Source organism: Periplaneta americana, chromosome 14, assembly GCF_040183065.1.
Source record: "Periplaneta americana isolate PAMFEO1 chromosome 14, P.americana_PAMFEO1_priV1, whole genome shotgun sequence".
NCBI classification, from domain to species: Eukaryota; Metazoa; Arthropoda; class Insecta; order Blattodea; family Blattidae; genus Periplaneta; species Periplaneta americana.
This window is the reverse complement of record NC_091130.1, coordinates 126,484,380-126,505,129: the sequence shown is the minus strand read 5'-3', so window position 1 is coordinate 126,505,129 and position 20,750 is coordinate 126,484,380. Positions and strand designations below refer to the sequence as shown.

At 36.8% G+C, this 20,750-nt stretch overlaps 1 protein-coding gene and 8 non-coding genes across 9 annotated transcripts in view; all 9 read left to right on the top strand.

Annotated features, from left to right (window-relative positions):
- The window catches only part of LOC138713719 (serine-enriched protein), a 300,616-nt gene that overhangs the window by 214,044 nt on the left and 65,822 nt on the right, over positions 1-20,750 (top strand). The gene's annotated exons all lie outside the window — the stretch shown is intronic.
- On the top strand, positions 12,992-13,065 carry TRNAN-GUU (transfer RNA asparagine (anticodon GUU)). The gene has a single exon. It is a non-coding gene; the product is annotated as a tRNA-Asn (tRNA).
- TRNAN-GUU (transfer RNA asparagine (anticodon GUU)) lies at positions 13,549-13,622 on the top strand. Its single transcript has one exon. It is a non-coding gene; the product is annotated as a tRNA-Asn (tRNA).
- TRNAN-GUU (transfer RNA asparagine (anticodon GUU)) lies at positions 13,701-13,774 on the top strand. Its single transcript has one exon. It is a non-coding gene; the product is annotated as a tRNA-Asn (tRNA).
- TRNAN-GUU (transfer RNA asparagine (anticodon GUU)) lies at positions 13,853-13,926 on the top strand. The gene has a single exon. It is a non-coding gene; the product is annotated as a tRNA-Asn (tRNA).
- TRNAN-GUU (transfer RNA asparagine (anticodon GUU)) lies at positions 14,005-14,078 on the top strand. The gene has a single exon. It is a non-coding gene; the product is annotated as a tRNA-Asn (tRNA).
- Positions 14,157-14,230, top strand: TRNAN-GUU (transfer RNA asparagine (anticodon GUU)). Its single transcript has one exon. It is a non-coding gene; the product is annotated as a tRNA-Asn (tRNA).
- On the top strand, positions 14,309-14,382 carry TRNAN-GUU (transfer RNA asparagine (anticodon GUU)). Its single transcript has one exon. It is a non-coding gene; the product is annotated as a tRNA-Asn (tRNA).
- TRNAN-GUU (transfer RNA asparagine (anticodon GUU)) lies at positions 14,904-14,977 on the top strand. The gene has a single exon. It is a non-coding gene; the product is annotated as a tRNA-Asn (tRNA).

The following is a 20,750-nucleotide window of genomic DNA, read 5'->3' as shown; positions in this document are numbered from 1 at the left end:
ACTTTTGCTTTCAATATATTTTTTTTCCACTGTGATGCGCGCTTGAGAATCCGTGGAGCGTAACGGAAAACTACCGAGAGTAAAATGTCGCTGTCGATATAAGATCTTACGGAAACCAACTTGGTGGTATTTTTCTCGAGTTGTGATCGAGAATACCGAAGTGCGGATTTAGAAACCGAACGAGAGACACTTAGCAAGACTTCTATTCAAATATTTTAAGACTGTTGGAGTAATTGAAACTTTGAGATCAAATACTCTCGTGATAAAAAAAATGAGATCGGCTATCGCCGCATTGTTTCTCAGGTTCCGTTCTATCTGTCTCTCTTTTCCATCCATCTCTCACAATCTGTTTTAAACGCAAGCGGTATAAGTCGCCCAACATTTGAATGCCTCTGATGTCTGTAGTATTAGTGTTGTGTTTACACCCATTGTATGGACAGCAGGGTTGCCAGATAAAGGAAACACAACCGTCGTACCAACTTATGAAAAATGTCGTACTTCAGCAAAAAATTGTCGTACATTTCTCACCTTACTATTTTTTATAGATGGAGTTTAAAAACATATTTCACAATATACTAAAAGAAAGTGATTCATAGGCCTATTTACAATTATACCAGCAAATTTTTGTTCAAATGAAGAATATTACTATTATTTTTCACATTCACAAACAAATCGCCATTTCTTCATCAACACTGACAACTCCGTAAAGCATGCACGATGACGCTTGGTCAGAAACAACATTATACTGAAAGTCCAAGACTAAAGTCGTTTTACCTCTTAACCAAATATTCTGCTGTATTCTGCTGCTAATAAAAACTATACAAAAGTCGTGGATTAAAGTCATTCTTCTACTAAACGATGCCCCTTGCACACGATAACATAATCATGCTCTCAACTAAAAAACCCCAAAATGTGGACTTAAGTCGTTTTGCAAATTCACCATTCAATTGTTGGAAATCATACTTAAATTGTCACAAATATGGTAAAACATAAGTCTGAAAAGATGTTTTTTATACATATATTTAGAGTTCTGCATTACAGTTTTAGAATGCCGAAAACGTAGCCTATAGGTCTATGGCGTAGGCTACAATTTTGCTTTTTCTATATTTAACTGTTACATTAATTTATTTATCGCATCAATTTCGTAGGTACCTTACTTTTCTTGCATGCTCTTCGCTTAGTTTCGGTTCCTGTTGTAATAAACAACAACATTCATTTTCAAAGTTTCAACTGAAAATGACCGCCGAGTGTCGGATAGTATAACCAGCGAATAGGGATTATAAAGAATGGACACTTCGAGTCGGTACCTTTGATGTAGCCGGACCGATTTCAATGACCTTCAAGCCAGCTAGAGCGTCAAATTCTGCTTTCTCTCTAGAGTTGGCGCTGACATCACACCAGCTAGCAGTCGACACAGCGGAAATATAATACATATAGGTACATTATGTACTCAAATAAAATAAATTGGATCCATAAAATAATAAATCCTTCATTAACTGTAATGTCTAGACTCTAGAGTTCCTTTATAATGAGAGTTCAGACGTTGACCCCTACAACAATTAAAATATGTAATGATTTGATAGCGCTGAAAATGTAAAAACAAAACTCTTACGAGAAGTAAAACCATATACCTATATTATATTATATACAAATATTAAACGAATTCCATACTTAATTTTATAATGCATTCTATTATTTTATAATATAATTTATGATATTTGAAATATAAAATATTATTATTACAACTAGTTTGTCACTGAGAATTAAGGAAAAGCTCTTAACTTGAATTTATTTGAAGCAAAGCGTTACTGGATTATGCAATAAGATAGGCGATGTTTGGATCCTGTGCCTCAATTCTATTCTCAATTATTATCTTAGCGTATGCTCGATTACACTACCTCTAGCGCTTGAAAGTGGAACTAGCCGCTGGCGCACAGAGAAACAAAACACAGGAAAATTCGCTCAGTGTCCATTCTTTATAATCCCTATTCGCTGGTATAACCTTGTATGCGGAAAAACTGCGTTCAACATCGGCTGAAACCAAAGGCGCATATGTAAAATGTTTCTTATTATCAATTTCATTTCTACATCACACAGTAAAAAAAAAAAAAAAAAAAACGGTGGTTTCAATTCATTATGCAAAATTGCAAAACATTTATCAAGTGATAAGTGCGATTGTTATAAACCTGATGTAGAAATGAAATTGATGATGCGAAATATTTTACATATGCGTCCTTGGTTTCAGCCGATGTTGAACACAGTTCTTCAGCATATAAGGTTATACTATCCGACACTCGGCGGTCATTTTCATTTGAAACTTTAAAAATGAATGTTGTTGTTTATTGCAGCAGGAACCGAAACCAAGCGAACAACATGCAAGAAAAGTAAGGTACGAAATTGATGCGATAAATAAATTAATGTATCAGTTAAATATAGAAAAAGCAAAATTGTACGCCATATACATTTTCGGCATTCTAAAACTGTAATGCACAACTCTATATACATGTATATATAAAACATCTTTTCAGACTTATGTTTTACCACATTTGTGACAATTTAAGTATATGATTTCCAACAATTATTCCTCAACCTGACCAGCAATTTAGACCCTTCCGATATTAACCCTTATTATACAATAATTGTATTGTCTTGATTTTATAATACGCAATAATCGTATACAAAACACGGATTGTGCTTGCTTAAGTGTGTCAAATTTGCTTCCGCTGCCTGTACTTGAAACACCGACTACATTCTGACCGGCGTCTTATGTTCACCTCAGACTAATACAAATATACCGATGTCACGGCCCTAGTTATAACGTCAAAAGTACGCGTTCAAATGGGAAAAGGTTGGTACCATTTTAAAAAGAGGAGGCCTGAAAGTTTGAATTCATTGTTGTTGTTAGATGAGTCATGCATCACGCGCATGCGTAGAACATGTCATTTAATTAATCTCATCGTATCTTGCGTCTTGGGGAAGACTGAAGAGTTACTGAGTTAGTCGCCATGTGGACACCACAGCAGAAAGTCTTTTGTGTTCTATCATTAGCAGAACAAAAATCTGTGATGCAAAAACGAGCAAAATTGTATTTAACTTGTTTGTTTGAAATATTTCAAAGATTAACACCCTGAAATTAATGACATTACTTACGGTACAGCTTGTATAACTTAGACAAAATATTACGTAGTCTATAAATAAAATCAGAACTTAACCAATTCCCCTGAACCATTCATTATACAACTGTAATAGCTTGCCGCAGCGCGATTGCTGTACTCCTCTTCAGGTGCTCGCGCGTTTGCAGTGCCACTAACGCGCCACTCTCGTGTGAAGGGACACTAAATGACAAAGTGCTTGAATACAGTAGTTTCTTAACACTATGTAGGTCTTCAGTAATTTTCTTTCCATTGCATGCTAAAAAAAATTCTACTTCCCTCTACCTTGGACACCCGTTAGGTTGTACAATTTTTTTTATTGAACCATACGTGTCCAGGTTAGAGAGGTTTCACTTTATCAGCGTCGCCGATGTGCCGGAATTTTGTCCCGCAGGAGTTCTTTTACATGTCCGTAAATCTACTGACACGAATCTGTCGCATTTGAGCACACTGTTCTCCACCCAGGAGATTAACCGAGAAAGGAATGAACTTATTATTGCGTCATCTATTGGAGCGAAGTAGATAGATAATATACCGTTATAACGTCAGTTAAAAAAAAAAAACATGCGCTCTCCTGCGTATGTTAAATCCTGTATGGAGGGATTAAAAGACCAGGAAATTGACTGTGATCTAATTTTGTAACTAGGGTAGTATAAATATGTGTATCAGTATTATCGTTTGTGCTTTGAGAGTTAGCCAATGGAGATGCATGTACCCACGTGTGTGACCTTATGACATCTTATGACATCAACATTCATTCACGGCATCCGGTCAGCGCGTCTGGCCGCGAAACCAGGTGGCCCGGGTTCGAATCCCGGTCGGAACAAGTTATTTGGTTGAGGTTTTTTCCGGGGTTTTCCCTCAACCCAATACGAGCAAATGCTGGGTAACTTTCGGTGTTGGACCCCGGACTCATTTCAACGGCATTACCACCTTTATACCATTCAGACACTAAATAACATAGATGTTGATACAGCTTCGTAAAATAACCCAATAAAATAAAAAAAATTCACGGCATCACCCCGCTGCGTCTCATTCCCCTGAGACTTTCTCCTGGTTGGAGTACAGTAAATGCCATCGACCTAGGCCGGGATAGAATCCGCAACCTTGGCCATAGAAGGCCACCACTCTACCGACTGCGCCACCCAGGACGACCAGTAAAATTTAAAGTAATGTAGCGTGCTAGAAATGATTATAATATACGAATGGCTCTGTTATTTGAGTGTGCTCAGAATTAATGAGCTAGGTCCTATACCTAATTAAATGGTATAATTTACACATGAGGTCAGACATCATTTTTTTAGCTTAGGTAATGAGAATTTCGTTTTGTGCGTAAAGCAAATTACATCTTCCTGCACTAATGTATAGTAAATTTGTCTCTCTTTTTAATGATAGTTCATGGAAATAAACTATAAATTGGAATATTATTAACGACACGATAAATAATTCAATTGCTGTGATACGCATGGAGCATTTAGTCAGAAAGTATGTGTTTACTTTAGATATTTAATTTTTCAACGGTGGCAGTTACCTTACTCAGCACACTGTAACGTTTTTCCTGTATGAGGAGTCAAATTTCACAGCGCAAACTGCAAATGTAAACAAACTAGGAATAATTAAAATATTATGGAAGGGTGAAATGTCTGTGTAAAGGCATAAATTCCATACGGACGTGAGTAAAGTGTGCATTGCTATTGATTTAATAGTTATTGCTAATTAAAATTCCTGTATTTTAATAATATTATAGGCCTACTGGCTGAATTTGAACATCTACTTGAATAAATTCAATGCACGTCATTGCGTAATTAAATTTATCTATAGCCAGAAGGCGATTTTTATTTGTGCCTGTATAATTTTATTAATGCTTGAACTGTTCATATGAAATAAAATCACATCCCGACAAGAGTGCTAACTGGTGAATGCAGTTCTTTTACCGGGAATATGTTGTTCCCGTGCCGTAGAACTTACTAATGATTTACTAACGTATCATTAGCTATCAGCAAAATATAAGTCAGAAGGCGAGACCTGGCATGTGAGCTGTGGGATAGGGGAAAGAATGAGCTACCGTACCGTAAATTGGGGTTAGGATGAACTAAAATCATTTTGTGCGAGATCGTGCGTATTTGCTTGTTTTCCGCACAGAACCAATACGCGGTAAGTGTGAAATACCACATTCAGTATTCCCAACGTAACACACATAACAATTTCCCTCTTCTTACCGCTTAAGCGCGACATTCATTTTACTGCTTTAGGCTTTTAACATATTATTTTTAGAGACGTTTAACATAGTAATAATTATAAATTGGAAACTTACCACTGCAATTTCAACTAAATTGCAATGTTAATTATTGTTTTTAAATATTTGCAAAAATTAAGTAAAGCCTACTACTCCACGAAACTTATTGCATTTTTGATACAAGTAACATTAAAGAAGCCGTGAAAAAACAACGAGATTCCAGATGCCGATGTTATTACTGCAATATGTTATATAAATAATATTGTTAAAATATTAAAATGAAAAATAAATCATTACAACATAACCTTACCGTTTGTTTTAAGTTCGCATTTATAGACTGGGGGAAAAAAAGGACAGACGTATATCACGGCCTGCTGGAGTATAGTAAACACAGAAAACATTTTACAGCAACAATGTTGAAGAAATATATTTTGGTGTTCCGAAGTTGGCATCATTAAACAGAAACCAAGATGGAGATTTCATTGCAACTAATTAGAAATTCGTCTTTCAGGTATGTAATAAACGATCTACGCACAAAATAATGTACGATACACGAGCGGTATGTTTGTTTTCATGTTCTCGGAAATTAAAAAAGCTTCTTTTCCTCGACCATGAAAACGTCAACATACCGCTCTTGTAACGTATATTACTATTGCATCTCGGTCAGGTGATCTGTTGTATAGATCTACTCGTATACGTATCATTTTGTGGTGACACGTCATTGTTTGGGATAAGAGTTGGATTGAGAGGCACATACAGTGTACAAATAAGAAAAGATAACATACAAGCAAAGATAGCCTGGAAAGAGTGTAATAAGGCCCGTAACACACTTGAAGAGTTTTCGCTAGCGAGAAATGTGTTGCGAGAAAGAGGCGAAGAGCCTTCCTCAACACACTTCTCGAGTTCTCGCTATCACAGATCACATCTCGCTATGATCATCTATGCACTGCCTTCATGCAGAAAGCATTTTTCTGATTATAGTAATGACTCGTTGGGGGAAATATTATAGGTTATGTATTTACGTACATTGTCGTACTTAAATATATAACCTGTAAGTATATTGTCGTACTTTACGAATTACGTACGAATGTTATGTTGAATCTGAGTATTCAGGTGATGAGGAAATGGAGTTACATGACATATTTTGTTAATGAAAAGAAAAAGTAGGCCTAAAATTAAAGCCAGAAATTTCTCTGAAAATCACATTGTATCTTACGAAAATAAGGGCAAGTTTTGGACACTGGTTTCGATTTGAATGATGATACGTTTAGGCGTTATTTCAGGTTGAATGGACCACAGTTTTTTGCCATTCTTGATATGATAGAGGATTCTTTGCTATGTTGTGATTAAAATTATGTAAACTGTTAAGACATATAGATACATTATTTCAAATGTTTAATTAATACTATCAAATCTCATCAAAATAAAATATAGCCCTATTTATTTTCAGATAATCTGAAATTTGTCTCCAGATTTCTTCTTTAAGTTTCGTGTTTTTATAGTTTTCATCCTGTGTATCATATAAATAGGCCTACGGGTGACATCGCACAAGTTCGATAAGTTTCTGACTGCAATTATCAGGCATCTTTCCTCATTTTCAAATAAAAACAATACAATAATTCATCGCCACCTATGATATCTTTTTCTACATTCAATCGTCATAAAGAGTATAAATGTCAAACATCTATGATAAATGTGTCAAGAAAATTCGCTGAGCTACCGATTCCAGCGAGAAACTCGCGCGAGGTTTTTGCCTCGAGCGAGAATCTCTTCCAGAGTGTGGACGTCCATTTGAATCCATGTTATCAATTTTTTAAGTTTCTCGCAACACATTTCTCGCTGGCGAAAACCTGCAAGTGTGTTACGGGCCTAAGAGTTGGATTGAGTGACACATGCAGCGTACATATAATAAGAAAAGATAGTGTGGTAAGAGTGTAATAAGAGTTGGATTGAGTGACACATGCAGCGTACATATAATAAGAAAAGATAGTGTGGTAAGAGTGTAATAAGAGTTGGATTGAGTGACACATGCAGCGTACAAGAGTGTAATAAGAGTTGGATTGAGTGACACATGCAGCGTACATATAATAAGCAAAGATTGCGTGGTAAGAGTGTAATAAGAGTTGGATTGAGTGACACATGCAGCGTACATATAATAAGCAAAGATAGTGTGGTAAGAGTGTGATAAGAGTTGGATTGAGTGACACATGCAGCGTACATATAATAAGCAAAGATAGTATGGTAAGAGTGTAATAAGAGTTGGATTGAGTGACACATGCAGCGTACATATAATAAGCAAAGATAGTGTGGTAAGAGTTTAATAAGAGTTGGATTGAGTGACATACAGCGTACATATAATAAGCAAAGATAGTGTGGTAAGAGTGTAATAAGAGTTGGATTGAGTGACACATGCAGCGTACATATAATAAACAAAGATAGTGTGGTAAGAGTGTAATAAGAGTTGGATTGAGTGACACATGCAGCGTACATATAATAAGCAAAGATAATGTGGTAAGAGTAATAAGAGTTGGATTGAGTGACATGCAGCGTACATATAAGGAAAGATAGCGTGGCAAGAGTGTAATAAGAGTTGGATTGAGTGACACATGCAGCGTACATATAATAAGCAAAGATAGTGTGGTAAGAGTGTAATAAGAGTTGGATTGAGTGACATACAGCGTACATATAATAAGCAAAGATAGTGTGGTAAGAGTGTAATAAGAGTTGGATTGAGTGACACATGCAGCGTACATATAATAAGCAAAGATAGTGTGGTAAGAGTGTAATAAGAGTTGGATTGAGTGACATATGCAGCGTACATATAATAAGCAAAGATAGCGTGGCAAGAGTGTAATAAGAGTTGGATTGAGTAACACATGCAGCGTACATATAATAAGCAAAGATAACCTGGTAAGAGTTTAATAAGAGTTGGATTGAGTGACACATGCAGCGTACACATAATAAGCAAAGATAGTGTGGTAAGAGTGTAATAAGAGTTGGATTGAGTGACACATGCAGCGTACATATAATAAGCAAAGATAGTGTGGTAAGAGTGTAATAAGAGTTGGATTGAGTGACACATGCGGCGTACATATAATAAGCAAAGATAGTGTGGTAAGAGTGTAATAAGAGTTGGATTGAGTGACATACAGCGTACATATAATAAGCAAAGATAACCTGGTAAGAGTGTAATAAGAGTTGGATTGAGTGACATACAGCGTACATATAATAAGCAAAGATAACCTGGTAAGAGTGTAATAAGAGTTGGATTGAGTGACACATGCAGCGTACATATAATAAGCAAAGATAGTGTGGTAAGAGTGTAATAAGAGTTGGATTGAGTGACACATGCATCGTACATATAATAAGCAAAGATAGTGTGGTAAGAGTGTAATAAGAGTTGGATTGAGTGACATATGCAGCGTACATATAATAAGCAAAGATAGCGTGGCAAGAGTGTAATAAGAGTTGGATTGAGTAACACATGCAGCGTACATATAATAAGCAAAGATAACCTGGTAAGAGTTTAATAAGAGTTGGATTGAGTGACACATGCAGCGTACATATAATAAGCAAAGATAACCTGGTAAGAGTTTAATAAGAATTGGATTGAGTGACACATGCAGCGTACATATAATAAGCAAAGATAGTGTGGTAAGAGTGTAATAAGAGTTGGATTGAGTGACACATGCAGCGTACATATAATAAGCAAAGATAGTGTGGTAAGAGTGTAATAAGAGTTGGATTGAGTGACATACAGCGTACATATAATAAGCAAAGATAGTGTGGTAAGAGTGTAATAAGAGTTGGATTGAGTGACACATGCAGCGTACATATAATAAGCAAAGATAGTGTGGTAAGAGTGTAATAAGAGTTGGATTGAGTGACACATGCAGCGTACATATAATAAGCAAAGATAACCTGGTAAGAGTGTAATAAGAGTTGGATTGAGTGACACATGCAGCGTACATAAAATAATAAGCAAAGATAGTGTGGTAAGAGTGTAATAAGAGTTGGATTGAGTGACACATGCAGCGTACATATAATAAGCAAAGATAACCTGGTAAGAGTGTAATAAGAGTTTGATTGAGTGACACATGCAGCGTACATATAATAAGCAAAGATAGTGTGGTAAGAGTTTAATAAGAGTTGGATTGAGTGACATACAGCGTACATATAATAAGCAAAGATAGTGTGGTAAGAGTGTAATAAGAGTTGGATTGAGTGACATACAGCGTACATATAATAAGCAAAGATAACCTGGTAAGAGTTTAATAAGAGTTGGATTGAGTGACATACAGCGTACATATAAGCAAAGACCAAGAGACAGGAAGTGATAGGGAAGAAAGTAGTGAAAAGATTAAGGGTGGGAGTTTAAGTGGAAATCTAGGATGTGAAAGTGAAAGCATGGGGGGGAAATAAAAGAGGAGTAGAAGAAGAAGGGAGAAATAGAAAGAAAGACAGAGATAGAAATAAAGCAGAGACGAACAGTAAAGAAAGGTCAGAACCTGCGACAGCTGAGGATATAGCAATGGTATTAGATATGATTAAAAAATGTGGGAATGTGATCAAAAAGTGCTAGTAAAGGGAAATTGTAATTATAAATGGTAGAGAAGTATAGGGGAGAGAGAAAGTGTATAAGCTGATGTGTAGAGAGAAATATAAGTATTTATAGGAAGTGAGAGTAGTGTGAAAGGATTAGGTGTAAGTGAAATAGTGAGAAAGTGAAAGTGAGCGCAAATAGGAATGAGTGAAAATAGTGAAAAGGGGTTAAGAGAAATGAACAAGTGACAGCATAAAATTAGTATTAACATTTGAACGTTGGAACAGTAAATGAATAAAATGAATATAAGAGAAAGATAGGAGAAAAGGTCAAAGACAAATAGGGCAAATAATTCAATATGATAATTTGTAGAGAATAAGTGAAATTGAAATCTTAGTGAATAGTAGTTAGAGGAAAAAGGGGGTTTGAAAGGCGTATATAATATTAGATATATTACGATTAATGAACAAATAGAGAATAGCAAATGAAATGTAGGAGAAATACTGAAGGGGAGATTGAACAAGTAACAAAAAAGGTACATTGTGTAATTGGGAGAATTTGTGTAGACGCGTACTGCAAATAATGTGTTATTGTAATAATATGTTAATGGTGGCACCGGATACAGAAATGTGAGGTACACCATTATATGTAAAGAAGTGCTGTGACCAAATATATCGTATCATATCATATAAGCAAAGACAGCCTGGTAAGAGTGTAAAAAGAGTTGCATTGAGTGACATGCAGTGTAAATATAAGTAAAGATAGCGTGGTAAGAGTGTAATAAGAGTTGGATTGAGTGACATACAGCGTAAATATAAGCAAAGATAGCCTGGTAAGAGTGTAATAAGGGTTTGATTGAGTGACATGCAGCATATATATAAGCAGACAGCCTGGTAAGAGTGTAATATGAGTTGGATTGAATGACACTTGCAGCGTAAATAGTATAAGCAAAGATAACCTGGTACAATCCGAGTATAATAAAGATCCTGTTTAAACACAAGATAAATACTCTCACTATTGTCGTAAGATAAGTCAGATGGAAGTTAACATTTTTAACAGTCACAAGATTATACGCAGTGCTTAGATCTCCTGACCTCTTATCTCAACCTAATCTCAGAAACAACAAACATCTCATAGCAACAAGGACATAAAAAGTACTGCCATAAAAAATGAAACATCTATAGATACAATTGAAGCCTGAAGGGTTTTATGAAAAAAAGAACCATAGTCCAAAAAATGCAAATTTGGGATATTAAGCATATGGTGAACGTATTGTAGCGGCCATCTACCGAATTAGTTGTTGGGGGTGGAGGGAACACCAAAGAACTGTAGAAATTTTCAATGGTTTTCATTGTCGAAAGACTTTTTTTTTTGTGAACACACCTATTGTTCAGGACGATAGTAGCATTTACAAATATCCCATTTATGTCATCTTGAAACATTTATCCATACACTTTTAAAGGGTAGTAGATTGGCAGTACTGCTTCTTAAGTATGTGGCAACTTTAGGTTCAGAAGTAACCCCATGGAAGAAACGTAAGCAACGAAAGGAGAAAACACAGGATATTAAAGAAAAGGCTTAAAAGAGAGGCACACTTCAGCCACAACTGAGTAATTTTTTTTTAAACCACCATAGCTATCTCAACTTAATTATAATTCGTTACATGTTGCATATAGACTGAATTGAATAACATCATCATCATCATCATCATCACCATCATCATCATCATCATCATCTTCCTAACAAGTATTAGGCCAAGTGGCCTGTTACGGTCTCAAACTAGAATTTTCAGTCCATCTCTTCTTTGGACGGCCTAGAGATCTTTTGCCATATGGATGGTAATGAAGCAGTGCTTTTGGAATTCTGCATCGATTCATTCGTTCGAGATGACCCTTCCACTGAAGTTGATATTTGCTGATGAACTGCATAATGGGTTCTATTTGAAGTTCTTGCATTAGGTCCTCATTTTTTTTATGATCCCAGCGAGTATATCCAGCTGTTGCTCTCATAAACCTCATCTCACTTGCTGTTATTCTACTGACATCTTTATTCTTCACAGTCCACGCTTCGCTACCATAGCTTAGTACTGGCTGTGCTAAGGTTTTATACAAGCCTATTCTTGTGTGTCTTTGTACTAGTGAGGGTTTCATGATTTTATTAATGATCCCCATTGTTTTATTATATTTACATATTTTTTCAGCAATATCTACTTCATCATAAGGTGATAGTGTATAGCCAAGATAAGTGAAGGTATTTACTCTTTGAATAACATTAGCTCATAAATTATTACTTTCTCGTATAGGTTTTATCTCAAATTAAATAAACATGTACTAGTCTCTAAAATTTAACTGAAGAATATTGCTGGAGAATATTAAATTGTAAATATTCACAATTTAAATATGTATGTCTCTAGTCCTGCCAGCGAAAGTGAAACATTCTATTCTACTGTTCACAGTTATCTATGATGCAATTTAAGTTATAAATGTACTTCAGTTTTTCCCAAGTTTCAACAACACCTTAAGAAATGGCATGATGAGTTTTATAGTTGAAGTGTCAATAACACAGATAGTTTTTTGTTTCTCCTGAAAATTTATGTTTTTGGACTATGTTGTTTTTCTTATTTTTATTTTAATCTTCAATTCCTAAAACGGAATAAAAATGAGATAAGTGAAATGAATTGTATAGAACTTTATTATAGCCTGCATACCACTCCATGAGGCAGTTCTTTTCTTTATAATGGTTCCTAGTTTTCAATCAGTCATTTTTATCTGGTATCACCTTAGCTCCTAAGCCCTTCATAAGAAATACGAAATAATGGGCATTGTAAGCTGATGGTTAGTATTGCTACAATGAAAGTTGTGAACTTCAGAGAAACTCCAGAGAATTCCTTCTACCAATTCTGTGAACAACAGCGATAGAGCTTAATTTTGCGGAATCATTACTACAATCCTCTAGCACTGGCCTACCGAAGGTCATCTTTCACTCACTATGTACATATGTATATAGAGCTCAGTGTTCACGCCGTTATTAACAAGTTTGAAATGGCGTAGAACTTTGTCAGCCTCCGTGGCGCAATCGGCTAGCGCGTTCGGCTGTTAACCGAAAGGTTGGTGGTTCGAGCCCACCCGGGGGCGTATGATTTTGTTTATTAGTCAATTAAATTAAGGTACTGTATGTAGTATATGTGACTTAAAAAACTGATATCAAGAGCCATTTTACAAAATGTAAGGTTATTACCAGAAAGGTTGCTGCTTCGAATAAAACGAAAGACTACGAATTTTATTAGATGTAAATTTAATTTACACGTATAAACTAAATTTAGGCACTATGTATGAGTGAAAAGGAGCTATTCTAGTAACGCGTGTAGTTCTTAACCTGTGGCTAGGAATTTTATTCCGTTGTAAATTCAATTAGACATATCAAATACATTAGTAATATGTGTGAATAGCAGAGTGTTGTCAACTTCCGTAGCGAAATCGGCTAGCGAGCTCGGCTGTTAACCGGCAGGTTGGCAGTTCGAGCCCACCCGCGGGCGTTTAGTTTTGTATGTTTATTTGTAAATTTGATCAGACATATAAATTGCATTAGTGAAATGTGTAAACAACACGTTACTGTCAGTCTCCGTGGCGCAATCGGCTAGCGCGTTCGGCTGTTAACCGAAAGGTTGGTGGTTCGAGCCCACCCGGGGGCGTTCAGTTTTGTTTCTTTGTAAATGTAATAACAAATATAAATTATATTAGTAATATGTGTGAGCAAAATACTACCACCGGCCTCCGTGGCGCAATCGGCTAGCGCGTTCGGCTGTTAACCGAAAGGTTGGTGGTTCGAGCCCACCCGGGGGCGTTCAGTTTTGTTTCTTTGTAAATGTAATAAGAAATATAAATTATATTAGTAATATGTGTGAGCAAAATACTACCACCGGCCTCCGTGGCGCAATCGGCTAGCGCGTTCGGCTGTTAACCGAAAGGTTGGTGGTTCGAGCCCACCCGGGGGCGTTCAGTTTTGTTTCTTTGTAAAAGTAATTAGAAATGTAAATTATATTAGTAATATATGTGGGCAAAACACTATCACCAGCCTCCGTGGCGCAATCGGCTAGCGCGTTCGGCTGTTAACCGAAAGGTTGGTGGTTCGAGCCCACCCGGGGGCGTCCAGTTTTGTTTCTTTCTAAATATAATTAGAAATATAAATTACATTAGTAATATGTGTGAGCAAGATGGTACCACCGGCCTCCGTGGCGCAATCGGCTAGCGCGTTCGGCTGTTAACCGAAAGGTTGGTGGTTCGAGCCCACCCGGGGGCGTTCAGCTTTGTTTATTTGTAAATGTAATAAGAAATATAAATTATATTAGTAATATGTGTGAGCAAAATACTAGCACCGGCCTCCGTGGCGCAATCGGCTAGCGCGTTCGGCTGTTAACCGAAAGGTTGGTGGTTCGAGCCCACCCGGGGGCGTTCAGTTTTGTTTCTTTGTAAAAGTAATTAGAAATGTAAATTATATTAGTAATATGTGTGAGCAAAATACTACTACCGGCCTCCGTGGCGCAATCGGCTGTTAACCGAAAGGTTGGTGGTTCGAGCCCACCCGGGGGCGTTCAGTTTTGTTTCTTTGTAAAAGTAATTAGAAATGTAAATTATATTAGTAATATGTGTGAGCAAAATACTACTACCGGCCTCTGTGGCGCAACCGGCTACCGCGTTCGGCTGTTAACCGAAAGCTTGGTGGTTCGAGCCCACCCGGGGGCGTCGAGTTTTGTTTCTTTCTAAATATAATTAGAAATATAAATTATATTTGTAATATGTGTGAGCAAGATGGTACCACCAGCCTCCTTGGCGCAATAGGCTAGCGCGTTCGGCTGTTAACCGGAAGGTTGGTGGTTCGAGACCACCCGGGGACGTTCAGTTTTGTTTCTTTGTAAATGTGATATGAAATATAAATTGCATTAGACATATGTGTAAGCAACAGGCTATCATCAGCCTCCGTGGCGCAATCGGCTAGCGCGTTCGGCTGTTAACCGAAAGGTTGGTGGTTCGAGCCCACCTGGGGGCGGTCAGTTTTGTTTCTTTGTTAATGTAATTAGAAATATGAATTACATTAGTAATATGTGTGAGCAATTTAACGTCGTCAGCCTCCTTGGCGCAACCTGCTAGTGCGTTCTGTTATTAATTAAATTTTCCCATAGTATGTCTTTTGTGTAGGCAATATTATGCGTTCAGGGCCAGTTTTTTTTTTCATACAGAATCTGTGTTTGCTCATTTCACCACCAATGAACATACTGGTAGTCACACATTCTGGATCATCTTTAGAATAAACTAATTCACTGAATTCTGCTAGAGAAAACATTTTCTTATCTTTCCCTTTCTTCTCCAACGTGTTTATTAAGCAGGAGCTTCTCTTGTAATACTCTGACCACCATCATTTAAAATGCAAAATATCATGAGTAGTAACTGATGCTGCATAACATCTGTTGTGTTTGCCTGGTGGATGAAGGTATACTGGGTGTTCATTTCAAAGTGTGTCATGACGTCACTGTTGTTGGGTCACCGATTTGAAGCGAGTTTCAGTTTATGTCAGAGAAGTTGCCTGTTATTTAAGGCGTTCTTCAATCTGAACTTGAGAACGTGTATGGTATAACTTGAACGTCGTAGAAACAGATGGCGGTCAGTACGGTCTGTGTGCTACCATAACCTCTTTCGAACTGTGTTTTGCGCCGGCAAGTCGTACGCAGGGTATTTGTTATCATCGATTGCATACGGTAACATTCCACAACACAAATCAAATGCTCCGTGTCCATGTTGACCGTCGAAGTTAATGTCAACAAATACGTAAGTAATCGTCTTAACCCTCTCCCCATATCCCGACAGTACGTATTTCCAAACAGTTCACATTCCTGCCACTACCGGCGTTGCCGTACGTATCGGTACGTACTCTTCAGAATGAACGCCGTACTTGCTAGGCAGCTTGTCTGCCTCATAGGTTATACACCTCTGCGGAAGTGTAGGAAGATTGAATTCTCTAGGCTCATCGGCTAGCCACATGACGGCATACAGCGAGCCATGACACACTTTGAACTGAACACGCAGTAGTATTGCTCTGGCACATATTCCCTGCGTGTCTTCCTTAGTTTGCGCTTCACTACACCAAAGTCGAGGTCACGGAAAGAAATGAATGACCTCGTTGTGGAAAAATCTTCCCATTTGGGTCGGTGGAAGCGACAGTCGAATTACTGTATGATTGTTTTTTGTCCTCCACAGTTACCCGGCAAAAGATGCAATTGAATAATTTTTTGAAAAAGCAACCATAGTCCAAAAACATAAAATTTTCCCTAGAAACAAAAAACTATCTGGCTTGTTGTTGTGTTGTTGACACTTCAAGTATGAAATTCATCATGCATGCCATTTCTTAAAGTATTGTAGAAACTTGGGAAAACTGAAGTACATTTATAACTTGAATTGCCTCATATAAATACACGTGTAAATGCAGGTAAATGTGGACAATGGTTGTTTTAAGAAAAAAATACGCTATTGTGACTGAAGTGTGCATCTCCTTTAATCTTCGTTTTCTTTATTATATCCTGTTTCTTCTCTTTTCGTTGCTTACGTTTCTTCCATGTGATTATTTCTGGATCTAAAGATGACTCCATAACTAATATAACAATTCACGTGTCGAAGTATTTTCCTTTTGGACTTGAAAATCAGATATCGACCAATATTGGAACAATAGTAAGCCTATGTAGTCTTTAAGGGCCGTATTCATAGACATTCTTAGCGCGGGCTTCCGGTGGATGATCAGCGAACTAACATTTTTTGTATTCATAAACCAGTGTTAGCGATATGATATGATATGAATCCTGTACAAGTAATCAGTCGATAGCCGGGGCTAGTTTAGCACGCTCGTAGCGCGGGCTAGCGAAATGTCTATGAATAACACCCTATGTTACTTATCAGAAGGGCTAGGAATTGTATGCTGTTATATTGCGCTTCATACTCCTCTGACTTTAGGTACCAGTACGTAATTGCGTTGGGTGGGGGATTTCAGTGTGTTTCGTTCAGCAGTGAACTTCAGTTGATCGGTTACATTACGACCGAATACTGCTATTCGTAACAGGCAACATTCAACGTCTGTAAAGAAGAATAATAGCAAGATGCCGGGGACGAAATTTGTGACTTAATTTCAAATGAGGAAATTTGTAACAATGATACAGATTTTGAGATAAATAAAGGCTCATTCACAATGAAAATTAAACATAACGTAAGCGTTAACTTAAGAATATAAACGTTACGGTAAAATCAAGATCATTCACGATGGGAACATAAACATAACAGCAAACATACTTGGTAACCATGGAAACATAACAACGACGCCATTTTCTCATATTCTGTCGTATACTTCAGCGCTCCACGATTGTGTTCTGTTTGCAAATTACGTAAGCATAAGCATGAAAGTTTGGAGTTTGCAAACTTTCATGTTAACGTCTTACGGTAATGTTTATGTCAATGCTTATGTGAATCATTGTGAATGATCCCATTTGGTAGCCTGGGCGCAAACTTTTGTGTTTATGTTACGGCTATGTTTAATTTTCATTGTGAATGGGCCTTAATGCTTGTGTAAAATATTTCAAATATTCCCCCATTGTTTCTGCAAAAGTGGAGCGAAGTTTCTCTAGGCATAAGACTGTGTTTTCTAGCAACAGGTAATCATTCTCCTTTGAAAATTTGAAAATGTGGTTTGTTACTCATTGCAAAAATATATGAAATGAAAAAATTCTGTAAAACAAAAACGTAATACACTATCATATTAATATATTGAAATAATAAGGCTGATACTTATCAATTTCATATTAGGTGTATTTTGTACAAACATAAAATAGTATGTAGTCAATGATATTGTGACGAACCGAATAGTTGGAACACGAAATAGGAAAAAAAGTAGCAAAAAAGATAAAAAAAATTGTAACAATGGATAAACATTGTGGATATTTAGCTCTATGTAAAATTTGCGACAACTTCAAATGAGGAAATTTATAATAATGATACAGATTTTGAGATAGATAATGATTGTATAAAATATTTCAAACATGTCCTCATTGTTTCTGCAGAAGTGGAACGAAGTTTTTCTAGATGTAAGGCTGTGTTATCTATAGTCCCGACGCTGTTATTTCCGGCGTGACTCCGCCTGTTTGTTTACGTCTTAGAAAGTGAAGGCTCTATAAAGTCTAGGTAGGTAGTATCGTTCGCCATTTTTGTTCTTACGTTGCCGAGCTACCATACGAGGAATCTATTTGCCACACTGTTAAAAATTATCATGTCGTAGCTCCTATGATAATAAATCAAACGCAATGTAATTCAGCAAATAATTGAGCGGCAAATAACGTCTTCGTGTGCTTTCTGCGAACGTCAACGAAAGAGCTAAAATGGCGGGCGATTATATTAAGTATTTATCGAGCCTTAAGAAATGAATCAGCGAATCACAAGACGCACACGTTTAAATGTAGCCGACCTGCAACGCGATTGGCTGCCGGAAATTAGAGCGACGGGACTATAGCAACAGGCAATCATTCTCCTTTGAAAATTTGAAAATGTGGTTTGTTATTCACTGCAGAAATATATGAAATAAAAAATTATGTAAAGTAAAAACGTAATACACCATCATATTAACATAATGAAATAAAAAGGCTGTTACTTGTCAATGTTATATTAGGTGTATTTTCTACAGACAGAAAATAAAATGTTTTTAAAATAGTGCAATTTTCTTTAACAAAGAAAATGATGTCTTTAGATTTTTCTTTAGCAGATAGTTGTGTTTCGAAGTCAAAGGAGTGGCTTTCAACCACCCAAATGCTGAGGACTAACTTACCGTGATGATAAGCATGAATTCAAACGAACGAAAGACACTGCGTTAACTCACCCCAACTCTGAGACGTTCTCAAAGTTAGAGGAGCATGAAGCGCACTGGTAGTATAACGGCATTTATTTTTCAGACATACTTATCAGTAGGGACCGGATTTTTATGTAATATCAAGGTTTGAAATATGTACATATTTATGTAAGAAAAATAAGCTGAATATGTACCAAAATATGTAAAATCATGGAAATATTTAATACCAATATATGGCAGGTATAGGATAGGTAAGACTCTCCAGTTGTGATTTCATAGAGCACCCAATTTTTACCGCACGCTTGACACATTACTATTTTTCCATCTGTAGTGATATCTTCGTCCATCCCAATCCATGATTTTACTTTTGTCGTTAGGGTTGAATATACAGGGGTCATTTTAGTTAGTTGCACTTTATACTGTAAGTACTAAAACTAGAGAACTGAGTGAAATGAATGACACAACAGTACTGCAAGCACTGTTTCGCTTTACTAGATTAGGAGAAAATAAGAGATGTGGGACACATGCATTTTAGCTGCTCCCTTTAAGAAACAAAGTACCTACTAAAACCTCAAACTGTAGGCATATACAAACTGTTGTTTGAAAAGTGACATTCCTGTCTTATTCAGAAGGGTAGGATTATTCCAGCAGAGAACCATACAGCTCGACCAAGTTAAGTCTGCGAGCCGAGAGGGGAAGTTGGAGGCAGTTCTGTAGTGAAAGGAGGCGGTAACGAGAGGAGACCAGTACAGTCTCATATGACAGCAAAGTTTTCCTACTGCTCTTCAGTTCATAGAGCGGTAACAATTTAAAACGCTTTGAAATAAACTGTACTTCTACTTCTGCTTGACAGTGAGGTTTGGCGTTCTGGTTGGCAAGCGTTGGCGTAGGAGAGAAAATTGCATGAGGCTGGGAGACAGCGTAACTGTTGCCTTTATCTGAAGACAAGGACAAAAAATGTGTACGCTCTGTAGTGTACTTTAAACGATGTGCACACGTTGAAATCTGAGCGTCAAGTGACCTATGTGGCAACTGTGTTTTGCCTCTACATTCCATCCCGATATCCCCACTCGCAGACTTGACTTGGACAAGCTGTACTTTCTAATTCCTCAGAAAATCCCATTTCCTTATAGGTCTACTAAATTTTAAGTAAAGAGGTAAAGAAATAACCTGAAAAGCTATTTATTTTAATCTTTCAACATATTTTCAGTTTGTTCCTTTACTCCAGCTTCTTTTCAAAATTCGGCTACTTTATTGCGGCTCATGTCAGACTTGACACGGGTTTTCCCTGGAAGGATTAGGAAGAGGGTGGGTAAGGTTGCAAATTGCATGGGAACGGCTTGTTAAGACGTATGCAAAACAATTATATCCCTTCTTGGGTAAGTAAAAGGTTTTTTTTTTTAAATCGGTATATTTCAAATTGTAAACTTCCCCAACAGAAGTTTTTTTTTTTTTTTTTAGTGAAGTAGAAATTAATACAACCCCTAAATATGTAGATTTATGTAATACCAAGCCATAATATGTAATGTGAGGAAAATATGTAAAAATATGTAGTATTAAATTTTAATATATTAATGGTAATTACAAGATTCTCAAAGATTTGTTATTTATATACGGTTAGGTTGAAAGGAATATAATATGTAATTACCAAAGCTCGGAACTTGGGGACTTGTGTCTTTGCACGTGACTAAGCTACCGGACTTCAATGTCAACAAACTCCCGCTTTCAGCACGGAGGTACTGTCAGGTCTGCTACAAAAGTGGTTTCTGGCTGCAACAACATATTGATAATATTATGGTAGGTTGAAACACGTAATTTCATAGCATACATATAATAAAAATAAACATGAGAAATATATCAAATTTACTGTTCTGCTGTGTACATTTTATTACAGTGTATGACTATCTACATTCGAAGATTTTTCGGTAGCAGACTTAAAATACTG